The 13,916-nt window shown below is 41.6% G+C and overlaps 1 protein-coding gene across 4 annotated transcripts in view; it reads left to right on the forward strand.

Annotated features, from left to right (window-relative positions):
* Positions 1-13,916, forward strand: part of PDE8B (phosphodiesterase 8B) — a 343,965-nt gene that overhangs the window by 74,802 nt on the left and 255,247 nt on the right. For all 4 annotated transcript variants that reach the window (XM_073993663.1, XM_045393903.3, XM_073993660.1 and 1 more), the window contains exon 3: positions 13,436-13,572. The gene's annotated coding sequence lies outside the window, so the exon portion shown is untranslated. The remainder of the gene's footprint in view (positions 1-13,435; positions 13,573-13,916) is intronic.

Here is a 13,916-nt window from a genome sequence, read left to right on the forward strand (position 1 = left end):
GCTTGGTATAGGGAAGACATTTAATAAATATTTGTTGCATGAATGAATGGCAAGGCAGAGAGGCCAGAGCCTGAGTGACCTACCTAAGATCATGTAGAGCCCCATCAGGAGAATCGGTCATGAAACTGGGAACCAGGTTAAGGCCCTCTCCATTTGGCCTGCCCACATCCCCTGCATATATACTGTGGGGTGGGGATAGTAGGCATGCCATCCTTGTACCACAGGAGTTGCCCAGTGAGACTCAGGACAACTAGGATGCAGTATAGCATCATCATCTCCCAGATGGGAGGGGCCACCTTAGAGGTGACCTCGTGACGTGACACATAGGTCAACTAACCCGGTTTGCCTGCGACTGAGGAATTTCCTGGGGCGCAGGACTTTGCATCTGAAAAGGGGAAAGTCCCAGTTAAATTGGGATGAACTGGTCACCCTATGTGACAGAAACATTCAGTAAAAATCTGTGGTGCCCTGCAGTGGATTCTTCCTTTGGGAAACTCTGTTAAGTTGTCAAAGAATCATGGACTGTTAGTGGTGGCAGGGAGAGACCTTAGTGATCATTAAGTCTGGATATCGCAGACTTAAATGACTGCACAAGTGTGAGAAATGGGGACTATGGCAAATTGGGGCATATTTGCCTCTTATAAAAGGAGGTGGCCTTGGCTCAATGTTGCCCATGGGAATAAGAGCCCATGTGGCCAGATGGGCCTGTTCTCAAGAAAAGCTTGAAATCTCCCTCTCTCTCCCTCCTCCCTCTCTCCCTCTTCCCCCTCTCTCCCTCCTCCCTCTCTCTCTTTTTCTCTCTTCTCTCTGTCGGTGCCCACACATGTTCACCCACGAATATGTGTGGAGAGAGAGAAAAATGAGAAAGGGAGAAATAGAGGGAAATCTGATTTTTAACGCTGCAACTATTTTTTAAAATGTAAACACTATGCAATGCAACACAATGTAGCTGCAGGCAGGTCCACCCCATAGGCCACTGATTGACAGCTGCTGTTGTCTGGCATTTCACATAGGGGGATACTAAAACAGAGAGCAGTAAATGCAGAGGTAGGAGTGAAGGATCCAGGCCTCTTGACCAGGGAGCTTTGTTAAAAGACTCGTTTCTATAAAGATCAGTTACTATACCCAATTTTCACAATATCCCTTTGAGCAAGTTACTTAATCTCTCTCTGTCTGTTTCCTTATGTGCAAAGAATAATAGGGTGTATTTCCTGAGGTTGTGGTAAAGATGAAAGGAATGAATTCGTGCGAAGCGGTTAGAACCGTGGAGTAAGCATGTTGACTCTCATCATCACTGAGGTAGGTACTGTCATCATCCTCATTTTACATGTGGAGAAAGTGATTTCTCAGAGGTTACCTAACTTGCTGGTGATGGTACAGCAATAAATCAGAACCAAGAGTTGAACCCTGGCTGTCTGACTCTGGTAACAGGGGTATTTTTCTCTGTACCTTCTTGCTATACCACTAGGCTGGTGTTATAAATTCAAGATAAGAAAAACAAAAGCCAGGTTTTTTTTCCTCTGGTAATTATTGTATAGATAGATTATCAAGGCCAGAAGTTAAGTCCTGTGTTATTTCTCTCTGCTGTCAGCCAAGTATCATCTGTAATGACGGAAGGGAAAATGTTACATAGATAATAAAAAATGGTGGATAATAAAAATAATTTCTGCTTGGGCATTCATTATGCAATTTGGGGGGCAGCTAATTTATCTTCCTAATTATGTTTTGCTTAAGCTGATTTTAAAATTAGTTTGTTTACCCTGAGCACACACTGATTAACAGCAGAGAGAGGTGGCCCAGAAACTTCTTGGGTGGTAGAGGGAAGGTATTTTGAGATTCAGGGGAATTTCCATGGATAATTTTCATGTAGCTCTGGGAAGGTAGAATGTTGATAGGTTGATGGTGCTCTGAGTGTAATTAACTGTTGTGATTTGTTGTTGAGAGAATTTAAATATAAGGCCCTAGATTGCAGACTCAGAGAGGTGGATGAACCCCAAGCTCCTTGTTTCTTCTTCAGTGCTGAGGAAGGTTCAGACTGTCAAGGTAGGTAGATTGAAAAAGGAGATGGAGAAGGAGAGCTAGCTGGAGGTGACCCCAGGAATTTCCTTTCAATAGATACCCAAGGACGATGAAATGCCTATTTCGTACTGTGAATTCTGCCCGGAGCTGAGGATGCCAAGATGAATAAAGCCATTGTCTTACCCTGTGGAACTCCACAATCTAGTAAGGAACAGGCTTATAAACAGAGAGATCACAGCCCATTGGAATCAGTGCTATCTAGAAAACAGGATCACAGTGAGAGCAGAGAAGAGAGAAGAGGGGGTGGCTATCACCATAGGAGAGGCAGGAAAGGAAGGAGCTCCGCCCCTCACTCTTCCTCTGTCCACCCACTTTCTGGGGAGTTGGGGGAGGCAGGAATGGGGTGGGGAGGTAAGGGATGGGGTGTAGCAACCCCTTCAGGTTCAGTGTCAGCTGGCTTCTGGCTGTTTCAGCCAGTGGGAGGTGCTGGGACAGGCTGGAGGATGGGAAAAGGGGAAAGTCAGGATAGCTCTCCCCTTCCTCTGCCTTGAGTGGCATCTTCAAAATCTTAAAAGCATATGGTCTCTCCCATGAGCCCATTTCCCACTAGACAGGTCCACTGGGGTCCAGCTTCAGCAGAGTGATCATGGCTTCTGAGCTCTGGTGACTTCCTTCAATTGCCCCTCCAGCCTGTGGGTGGTAACAGTTTCTTACTGGTGCTAAAAAACTGTCTCCTGTTTGGTGACTCCATGTTTCCATCCTCTGGAAAATCAATCCCTTGCATTAAATTCACTCTATTTAAATACAGTGGGTGACTCTGATGGATGTGAAAGGCTTCCCAGGGTAACTCATACTTGAACTGGTTTTTAAAGAATAAAAAGGTATTTGCTAGGTTGAGACATAGGAAGATTGTGTCTGCAATATACTTGGAAGTGTGAAACACTGGAGCGTGGGGACCCAGAAGGGACAGACATCCCAGCAGTGGAGAGCCACTAAAAGATTAGAAAGGAAATACATTATTCAGGTATTTTAGAAAACTCATTTGGCCAGCTCTGCTCTGTATAGATTAACAAAGAAAACATGAGAGTGGCTGTGAAGACTACTTAAGAGACAATCACAACGATTCAGGCTAGAAGTCATGAGGCTCAAACTATATATGCACATAGAGGCGTGATGGATAGATGTGGACACGGGACACACTCTTGCTATTATTCTCTTAACTGTATCCAAGGAGAAAATATCTTATTTTCCTGGCATACAGTAGGTGCTCAATAAATGCTTGCTGAATGAATTAGTAACATTCTAATAACTTAATTTGTGTTATGAAACCTCAGTTCCCCACATTTCTTTCCGTTAACCAGAACTCTGACCTGTCCCGTGGAGTCTGTTGCCCAGGGTCGCCAGGTTTCTGCCTCCCCATTTAGGACAGCATGGGGTCCTCAACACGGGTGCTCTGGCTTCCCAGCCCTGCTCTAGAGCATCCCTCTCTCTAGTTACTGACTGCCCCTCCTCTATCAGAGCCATTCAATCAGCAGGTATTTATAGACACTTATATACTCATAGCTGGCACCGTGTGGGACACTTCCCACTCATTTATCTCCATCCTTGCAACCGCCCAGTGAAGGGGCTACTTTCATCCTCATTTTATAGACAAAGAAGACAGATGGAGGCTGATAACTTGTCCTGGGTTATGCAGCTAGTAAGTGGCAGAACTGGAACTCATACCCAGGTGTATGACTCTCAAGCCCAGGTTCTGAGCCACTAGGCTAGATTGCCTGGTACTGGGTGCTGTATGTAGCTGGAGATATAAAGAAATGGACGATAACTTCCATTTCTCTCCCCACTCCGTGTGGGGAAAGTGTGAATGCACAAAGAATTAACTTTGATGCTAAAAATATGTAGTGATTCAATTCAACAAGCGAAAAGCTGCCACAAAGCAGAATGATGACTGCCAGTATAAACAGTAGGGCTAAGAGGAAAGAGAGATCATCCTAGGCTGGGGTAATCAAGGGAGGCTTAAGGAAGTAGGTAGGATTTAACCTGTGGCTTTCCTGCTAGTTAAGGAGACATGCTGAATTCTTCTAAAACAATGCGAGACCAGCTGGGAGGTCACTAGCAGGCCAATGCAAATTGCAGCAGGAAATTAAAGAAGGGAGAGATTTGTATAAACTGGAGAAGGACATCTGGTTGATTCTGGAGCTCTGAGTGCCTGTGGATGGAGCCTGGGTGGACTGCCTGTGGGTGGAATACCTTCTACCAACTTTGCACAACCACCTGTAGCCGACTCATTTCACACATGCACATTCCTAGGTTGAAATAGGCTCCTTCCAGGACTCCAGGTTTTCCTTTGGGTGTGACCTGTCCCCAGTCTTTCTTTTCACACATCACGTGTGATCCCACAGCAGGGAAGACAGATCCCACTACACCTGAGAAAGAGGGACCATCTCTTCCAGTTCTTGGGGATAAAAGAATGACAAGCAACACATGAGACTCAACATCAGGTGTATTTGCTTGATGGTATACTCCTTAGGTAACCCAGGGAAATGGCCCGGTGACTCCAGGAGGGAGTCAGGGAGCCTGAGCATGCAGGTAAGAGAATGCCTACTTGCCCCCTGTGGTAACATCTGTATCTTTTAAGCATATCCATCATTCCTTCCCTTGTGGGGACTCCTGCCCTACTGTATGTGGTCTAAATGGGACTTGATTGAATATGTCACCCTCCACCACAGGAGCAAGGATATAAACCAGCTGGCCAATCAGACTACTCCATTCTCCTGGCCATAGCGATTGAGCCAAGCCTGGTGATAGATAGTGTGATGGTTAACACTAGAGTGTCAACTTAATTGGATTGAAGGATACAGGTATCTGGGTGTGTCTATGAGGGTGTTGCCAAAAGAGATTACAATTTGAGTCAGTGGGCTGGGGGAAGGCAGATCCACCCTTAATCTGGTGAGCACAATCTAATCAGCTGCCAGCAGATATAAAGCAGGCAGAAAAACGTGAAAACGAGAGACAGGCCTAGCCTCCCAGCCTACATCTTTCTCCCATGCTGTGTGCTTCCTGTCTGAACACTGGACTCCAAGTTCTTCAGTTTTGGGACTCGGACTGGCTCTCCTTGCTCATTAGCTTACAGACAGCTTATTATGGGACCTTGTAATCATGTAAGTTAATATGTAATCAACTCCCCTTCATATATGTATTTGGGTTGGGGATTGGTGCATTTGTATATATCCTATTAGTTCTGCCCCTCTAAGAGAACCTTGACTAATACAGGTAGCCCCTGCTCTCCCGCCGTGCTAGTCTTGAGCTGCAGGAGAGCACCACTTAACAATGGCAGGGCCCCATGTGAGCCCACACTGGCTAATGCTCTGTAGTTCAGGATTTAGCCTGGAGCCTGCCTCAGATATGAAGGGTTGATCTCCTCTGGTCTTTTAAAGGGTACATATCCAGAGACTCTCAGTTGATAGTTGGTTGCTTTGGAGATTTGGGGTCTTCTCAGTGCTAGACTGGTTTACCCTGATTAAGATTAAATTTTACTTCCCAGGACAGAAACACATAATGGTTACATTTAAAGTTAAGGTTATATTTTGCTTTCTGGAACACAAACCCGTAACAGAGGCATAAACCTATGGATCTTTGCACCAGAGGTGATTTGAAGAGGGAATGCAGGCATGCCCATCCCTAGCCCCTACATCTAGGCATCCTGTTAAAGCAAAAGGAGTTTGCATATATACTGACAAGTTTTCTTCCAAGAATATTGTACCAATTTACATTACTACTAAAGAGCTGAAAGCGCCTTTTACTCTCCGCCTTCCCAAAACACCAAGCCCAGGTGTTTATGTTTAAAAAAATAATCAATTTGATAAATAATAAATTACAGTAATCTCTTAGCATGCATGGGGATTGGTTCCAGGATCCCTGCTGTACCAAAATCTGCAGGTACTCAAGTCCCACAGTCGACCCTGCAGAACCCACAGACAGGAAAAGTTGGCTCTTAGGTTTTGCATCCCATGAATACTGTATTTTCAATCTGTGTTTGGTTGAAGAAAATCCACGTATAAGTGGAACTGCACAGTCCAAACCCATGCTGTTCAAGGGTCAACTGTATATTGTCGTATACTAATTTGCATTTCCTTGATTTCTAAAGAGTTGGAGTCTTTTTCATATTTATTGTCTGTTTATATTTCTTGTTTTATGAATTACTCCTTTCAGTGTTTTGCAATTATTTATTAGTATGTACATCTTTTTCTTTTTGATTTAGTTTAGTTTAGTTTTGAGACAGTATCTCGCTCTGTTGCCCAGGCTGAGTGCAGTGGTGTGATTATAGCTCACTGCAGCCTCAACCTCCTGGGCTCAAGGGATCCGCCCACCTCAGCCTCCCAAGTAGCTGGGACTACAGAAGTGGGCCACCATGCCTGAATATTTTTCTTATTTTTAAATAGAGACTGGGGTCTCCCTATGTTGCCCAGGCTGGTCTCAAACTTCTAGTCTCAAGTGATCCTACCACCTCAGCCACCCAAAGTGCTAGGATTACACGCATGAGCCACCATGCCTGGCCTTTTATTGTTTTTCATTTTTATTTATTTATTTTATTTTTTTATTATACTTTAAGTTCTAGGGTACGTGTGCACAACGTGCAGGTTTGTTACATATGTATACACGTGCCATGTTGGTGTGTTGCACCCATTAACTCGTCATTTACATTAGGTGTATCTCCTAATGCTATCCCTTCCCCCTCCCCCACCCCATGACAGGCCCCAGTGTGTGATATTCCCCTTCCTGTATCCAAGTGTTCTCATTGTTCAATTCCCACTTATGAGTGAGAACATGCAGTGTTTGATTTTTTGTCCCTGTGATACTTCACTGAGAATGATGGTTTCCAGCTTCGTCCATGTCCCTACAAAGGACATGAACTCATCCTTTTTTATGGCTGCATAGTATTCCATGGTATATATGTGCCACATTTTCTTAATCCAGTCTATCATTGATGGACACTTGGGTTGGTTCCAAGTCTTTGCTATTGTGAATAGTGCCACAATAAACATACGTGTGCATGTGTCTTTATAGCAGCATGATTTATAATCCTTTGGGTATATACCCAGTAATGGGATGGCTGGGTCAAATGGTATTTCTAGTTCTAGATCCTTGAGGAATCGCCACACTATCTCCCACAATGATTGAACCAGTTTACAGTCCCACCAACAGTGGAAAAGTGTTCCTATTTCTCCACATCCTCTCCAGCACCTGTTGTTTCCTGATTTTTTAGTGATCGCCATTCTAACTGGTATGAGATGGTATCTCATTGTGGTTTTGATTTGTATTTCTCTAAAAATAAATAAATAAACTCTCCTGGAACTAATAAGTAAATTTAGCAAGGTTGGAGGATACAAAGCATTTTTTCATGTGTCTGTTGGCTGCATAAATGTCTTCTTTTGAGAAGTGTCTGTTCATATCCTTTGCCCACTTTTTGATGGGGTTGTTTTTTTCTTGTAAATTTGTTTAAGTTCTTTGTAGATTCTGGATATTAGCTCTATTGTTTTTTAAGAGTTCTTTGCATATTACAAACTTATCTGCCTTATATGTTGCAAATCTCAGTTTGTCATTTTCTTTGGATATTTATTATGAATTTTTTCAATGTAATTGCAGTGTAATTTATATAATTTACATACAATAAAATGCATCCATTTAAAGTATATAATTCAGTGAGTTTTGATAAATGTATAACAACATTACCATGACCATAAGCAAGATATAGAATATTTCTGTCACCTCCAGAAGTTCTCTTGTGCCATTTTATATGAATCTAATTTCCATAACTTTAGGTTACTTTTTTCCTATTCTTGGATTTCATATAAATGAAATAATATAATACATGCTTTTCCACAAAGCATATTTTTGAGGCTCATCCATGCTGTTGTATCAGTAGTTTGTTCCTTTTTATTTTTGTATAGTTTTCCATTGTATGACTATCCCACAATTTGATTATCGATTCCCCTATTGATGAACAGGAGGTTTTTCAGTTTTGGTCTCATGAGTAAGGCTGATATGGACTTCTGAGTACAAATCCTTTTGTGGACATATGTTTTCATTTCTCTTGGGTAAATATCTAGAAGCAGAATTGCTATGTCATGCATAAATATGTATGTATACATATACACCTAAGCATATATATAATTTTATAAGACACTGGTGAACTCTTAAAACAAATGGTATCATTTTGTTCTCCCACCAACATTGATGAGCATTTCAGTTGCTCCAAAGCTCTATCAACATTTAGTACTATAGTATGTTTAATATTAGCCATTCTAGTGGACCTTTTTTTTTGGTATTTTCTTGTCAGTTTAATTTGTCTTCCCTGATGACTAATGTTGTTAAACATCTTTTTATGTGCTTATTGGGTATTTTTAGATCTTCTTTTGTTAGGTATCCTTTCAAATGTTTTGATCTTGTTTAAAAATTTTTTGTTTTCTTTTTTTTTAAGTTTCAAGATATTTTTATCTTTGGAAAATACAATCATGTATGTAGTACAGTCCCTAAAAATAAATAAATAAACTCTCCTGGAAGTAATAAGTAAATTTAGCAAGGTTGGAGGATACAAGGCCAATGTACGAGAATCAATTGTTTTTCTATGTATCAGCAACAAAAAAATTGGAAAATAAAAAATGTTAAATGATTATTTATATCTTTAAAAATCTAAGCTACTTAGGGATAAATTTAAATAAAATATATCTAAGGCTTATACACTGAAAATGTATAAAATGCTACTGAGAGAAATTAAAATATATACATCAATGGAAGAATAAATCATGTCCATGTATTGAATTTAATATTGATAAGATATCCATTTCCCCTAAGTTCATCTGTAGATTTGACCAATCCCAATCAAAACCCCTTCAGGCTATTTTATAGAAATTGACAAGCTGACTTTAAAATTTATATTGAAGTAAAAAGCACCTAGAATTGCTAGAAAAAAGAAATTGAAAAAGAAGAACAGAGTTGGAACACTCATACTGATTTCAAGACTTAGAATAAAGCTATAGTAATTAAATAAATGTAGTACTAGGGAAAAAATAGACATATAGGTAAATGGAACAAAATAGACCTGCACATACACAACCAGTTGATTTTTGACCAAATAATCTTGATGTTATGTTTGTGTTCATGAGAGTATTCTTCATTTTAATATTGAAATCATGTTAACTTAGTGAGAGAATGCAGAAATAGTGGTATTAAAGCTAATGGCAAGCTAGCCCATTACAATCTAATAATCAGTGGCCCTGATTTACCAATGGGCAGAGAGAAAATGAACCACTTTTGCAAATCACAGAGATCCAATTTGTAAATTGGGAAATTGCCTTTCCCAGGGTACAAGTCTGTAGGTAGTCCCCAAAGAATTATTAACTATTCACAATAGTTCTTAGTAGTAATTGACTTATTTGAACAAACAATTGGTTCCCATATTTGCTTTAACCAGACTTAAATACTAAATATACTTCACTTCAAATATAGAAGACAGGTTAAAAGGGAGCACTAATCTTACTCTTGGGAAAGTGACATTAAAATGATTTGTGTCTTATTTCTCAAAGTAGCCATTTGCCATTGATTTTACCCATGAGGCAGGCATATAACACCAAAAGAAAGAACAAACAGTACCTTCTGAACTCAATTTTGTGATAGAAATGAGGGTCAGAAATAAAATTATGAGAACCTTTGGGGAACACAGCAATACAGGATGAGAGGGAGTTGGAGAAATGGCTTGCATGGCAATCCCTGCCCTCTCCGAGTAGTGTCTCCCTCCACATTTCTTTTGTCTTTCAGAAGATTTTGCTTTCATTTATTTAAGGGTAGGATTCTTATATGTGGTGTTCACATGACTCAGTTGAAGTAATAGACAAGAACACTTTGCAAAGGTTGACATGCTTTATAAATTTAAGGTGTTATTATTGTGCTTCTGAAGGTATAATGAAGACTGAAAAAAGGTGATTATCTACTGAAAATCCTTTGGTGATAGTAGGACTTTAAAAAAATCTTCATTTCCCATCAAATAACCACTATGAACAGTTTGGTACAAATTTTTCCCATCACAGCTTATAAAACAAAAACCCTCATTACAGGGATATAATAAGGAGTTTCTTTTCCCCAGTTCTTTGGGTCTGGCCCAAGGACTGGGTCGGCAGCTGTTTTGCAAAAGCTGGCCACTCTCCCTCCCCCTTTCATAGTCTCTGCCCAATTGGCCAGCAAATTAGTAAGGCTTCATGTCATCCAGTGTTTTAGTACGAAATTAACAAAGTAAAGTCTCATAAAAAATGTTTAGGAGTTGATGGTATGTAGAGTCACAGTTTAAGAACTCCATATTCCTTACAAGCAGAGTTTCTTCACTACTTCTAGCTTTCCCCACTGATCAGTTAAATGTGGCCTTGTGACCCCATGGCCTTGTTGTCTTCTTCTTTGTACTCTGCTGTCCCTGTTAAGGACATTGAAGGCCAACCGCTAATCTTACTTCCTGGTAAATAAATGGTGCACATGACCAGGATGAAATTCTAAATAGCTCAATGCTATGGAATCAAGTGCCAAGCTAATGTGAGAGTCCTTGGAGGAAGAAGAGGGAGTGAATAGCACAGGGGTTGACTTGGTTGACTAGAGGTTAAAATAATTGGCATCGCATGCTTCCTGCCCTTGTAAGGCATGGCATATTTAAAAACCAGTTGGCATTGTGGAACCTATCCCAGCTCTTTTACAAACTAGCCAAGTGGGCAGTGGTAGATTAGGTAGCTTCTGAATTGGGGGCTCCTTTCATTCATCATGGGGATAGTAATGTGTGTGTTGTACCTATCTCTTGGTGTTATTCTAAAAATTGTATGCGATAATAAATGTGATGAGGTTTTATAAAAATATAAAACACGAAGAATTCTTTTAAGGATTATACCTTTTGACCCAGTCACTCTGCAGAAGAAAAAAAAAGGCAAGTGTTTTCAAAAGCAGAGGTCAAAGCTAGAGGTTTACTTCTACTTGCTCAGTCCTTTACTCAACTCGTTCAGCATGTGTCTGTCAAGAGCTACAGACCCACTCTTCTCTCACCTTATAGGACCAAATGGTGATAAGAGAAGGTATGCACACTAGCTTCATATCCAAAACAACCCATTTGCCCTGCTTTAGAACCCGTCCCCGACTCTGGAAGACTCTCAGATTTCCCAGACTTGCGTTGGAGTTAACAGGATTCACCTGGAACAGAGGGTGTTGTCTACGAAGCGTTTGTATACGTGTGTGTTGGAGGGGGAGCTTGTATCTTTGTGGTGGGGAAGGGATGCAGCAGGAGTGACTTGTGGGGGTCAGAAATTACCCAGGCAAAGTGACTCTGGGAAGACACAGGCAGAGCTTTGGGGAAGTTCTGCATTTCTCTCTCCACATTCATGAAGTTCGATATTGGCACTCGTAACTGACTACGAGCCAGGCTCCTGGGCCCACAACAGGTCAAAATAGTGGTATACTGATACATGCTTAACTGGCTTGGTAGGAGAAAGGGTAGTAAATAAAGCCCTGATTTACAGTGTTAGACAAGTTCTCTGGTGTAAATGCTCCCACCATGTCTGAGTTCAAGCTACCAGCGTGATGTCACTGAACATGGAGTTGGAAAGAGATGTGCAGTCACACACCATATACAATAGTCCCACCATACAAATCTCAGAGACAAATCTCTTCAAGTGCACTGATAAGAGAAAGTATAAAAAAATAATTAGGCAGTGATGGGGTTTAAGTATTGATTACTTTTGTTTTCAATATAATTTAATTACTTGCCTCTATAATTTAATTTTTTAAAATGACAGTGTCTAACAACCATTTTGAAAAATTCCTGAAATTTTCATACTCAGCTCTCATGAACCACTACAGGCCTGCTTGAGCATAGCACTGGGTCCAAAGGAAAAGAAGAAAGTGCTGAGTGTGTGGGTGGAACATCTAACCTCTATGGATTTATAAGGCTCCTGCCTATTTCATTCTCTCCCCAGCACGATAAGTGCCCTAAAATAGGTCTAAGACAGAAAATAGGGCTTCTCTAACCAACAACTGCAACAACAACAACCAAACAAAAACAAAAAAACAAAAAACTTCTCCCTACTGGCATAAAAATTCCACTGTACTCATGGGCTAAACCATATCCATCTTGCGGATATTGGAAGGATTATAGGAAGGGCGAGTTTTGAGGTATAAGAAAGATAAGAACTTAGCCAGGCATGGTGGATCATGCCTGTGATCCCAGCACTTTGAGAGGCCAAGGCAGCTGGATCACTTGAGGCCAGGAGTTCAAGACCAGCCTGGCCAACATGGCAAAACCGCATCTCTACTAAAAATATAAAACTTAGCCAGGTGTGGTGGTGCATGCCTGTAATCCCATCTACTTGGGAGGCCGAGGCAGGAGAATCACAAACCCAGGAGGCAGAGGTTGCAGTGAGCTGAGATCGTGAGTGAGACTGCCTCCAAAAAAAAAGAGGCCGAGCGCGGTGGCTCACGCCTGTAATCCCAGCACTTTGGGAGGCCGAGGTGGGCGGCTCATGAGGTCAGGAGATCGAGACCATCTTGGCTAACACGGTGAAACCCCATCTCTACTAACAATACAAAAAATTAGCCGGGCGTGGTGGCGGGCGCCTGTAATCCCAGGTACTCAGGAGGCTGAGGCAGGAGAATGGCGTGAACCTGGGAGGTGGAGCTTGCAGTGAGCCGAGATCACGCCACTGCACTCCAGCCTGGGCAACAGGGCAAGACTCCGTCTCAAAAAAAAATAAAATAAAATAAGAGCTTGAATTATATCAGAATAGATAAGATATTATCATAGAAGGTTCTGGAAGCCAGCTGTGGCATTTGGATGCTCAGTGCTTAGATAGAGGAGAAGCAGAAGAAATGATGGAAACTCTCTGCACTTCACAATTGTGCCCTGGGCCAGTCCTGGCACAATTCTTGAAGAACAACATTTCTTCATGAGATTCTTTTGATAAAGATTAAACAACAACAACAACAAAACAACCTTCTGTGGTCATGCAAACACATCATCTAAAATAGGTCTCCCAGAATTCAGGCCACCGGGTCATTTTCAGTACCATAATGAGATACAAAATGAGAAGGGCCTGCGGTCTAGGCATTACTAAATCCTGCCCCAGTGAGTACACACACAGAGGAAAATGACCAAATGTCATTTCGATCCATTTTCAACCCAATATACTTCTCCTTGAGTGGAAGCAGAGTTAGAAATTTCGTTCTAAAAATAACATTGTGATCTCTGGCCTGGAATAATCATGCCTATCTAAGGCCAGGCTAAAGCATGTGCACGTGTGCAAGTGTGTGTAGGGTAGGATGAGAGAATGTACACTCCCTTGTGTGTATATGCAACAGTCATTTTCTTTTCTATTTTTATATATTTTTCTAGGCAGCAGATGCAACTCTGGAGAAGAGGGCAGGAAAAGAGCCTGCGCTGCTGAGCACTTACCAGGACTTGTCAGGGCCCGGGCACCCTGCGAAGCACCTCATGTTGGTTATCTCACACTAAGCTCGCAAACCTCTCAGGTAGGCAACTTTGTCATACAGAGAGGCTGAGTAACAAGCCCAAAGTCAAACAGCCAGGAAGAGACAGAACTGTATTAAACTTATCTACTGGACCCCAAAGACTACTGTCTTCCCTACACTACTAGCACATCCTTCCCTATCTGGACTGGAGTTGGCCACAGAAGTTGATCATCTCCATTCCTGTATACCCGGCACCACATTGGTCCCTAGCACAAAGTAGGGTTCACAAATATTTGTTGGATGTAGTGATTTCAAAACAAAGATTTAACCTCTGAAAGTTTGCCTGGCTTCATATGAATTGGGAAGAGACTCCACAACTCTCCTAGATCCAGTGACATGGCTCT

This window comes from Macaca fascicularis, chromosome 6 (assembly GCF_037993035.2).
Source record: "Macaca fascicularis isolate 582-1 chromosome 6, T2T-MFA8v1.1".
Lineage (NCBI taxonomy): Eukaryota > Metazoa > Chordata > Mammalia > Primates > Cercopithecidae > Macaca > Macaca fascicularis.